Source organism: Mastomys coucha, chromosome X (assembly GCF_008632895.1).
Source record: "Mastomys coucha isolate ucsf_1 chromosome X, UCSF_Mcou_1, whole genome shotgun sequence".
Classification (NCBI taxonomy): domain Eukaryota; kingdom Metazoa; phylum Chordata; class Mammalia; order Rodentia; family Muridae; genus Mastomys; species Mastomys coucha.
In genome coordinates, this window is record NC_045030.1 from 43,105,998 (window position 1) to 43,106,335 (window position 338).

Consider the following 338-nt stretch of genomic DNA (forward strand, 5'->3'; position numbering starts at 1 on the left):
AAAGACAGACGAACAAAAAACCCGAAATCCTCGACACCTTCAAGTCAGATACTCCCCACCAAAGTTATCCACTCATCCCTTCAGTGTCCAGAGGTTGGGTGTAAGTTTTCTTTCCGGGAAGTTATTCCGGTCACTATATATATATATATATATATATATATATATATATATATATATATGGCCCTTTAGCCTCAAAACTCCAAGGCCATTCCTTATCTCTTCAATCACCTCTTTTCCCAGCCTCAAGTCCTACCCACAAAGCTCCCAGACCGTGTCTCTGTCCCTTAGGCCCTACTGTCCTATCTCCCTACCCCCTGTGCTCTCCCCGCCCGCCTCCC

The 338-nt window shown here is 45.3% G+C and overlaps 1 protein-coding gene across 2 annotated transcripts in view; it reads right to left on the reverse strand.

Moving 5' to 3' along the window:
- Lamp2 (lysosomal associated membrane protein 2) overlaps positions 1-338 on the reverse strand; it is a 45,522-nt gene that overhangs the window by 44,466 nt on the left and 718 nt on the right. The gene's annotated exons all lie outside the window — the stretch shown is intronic.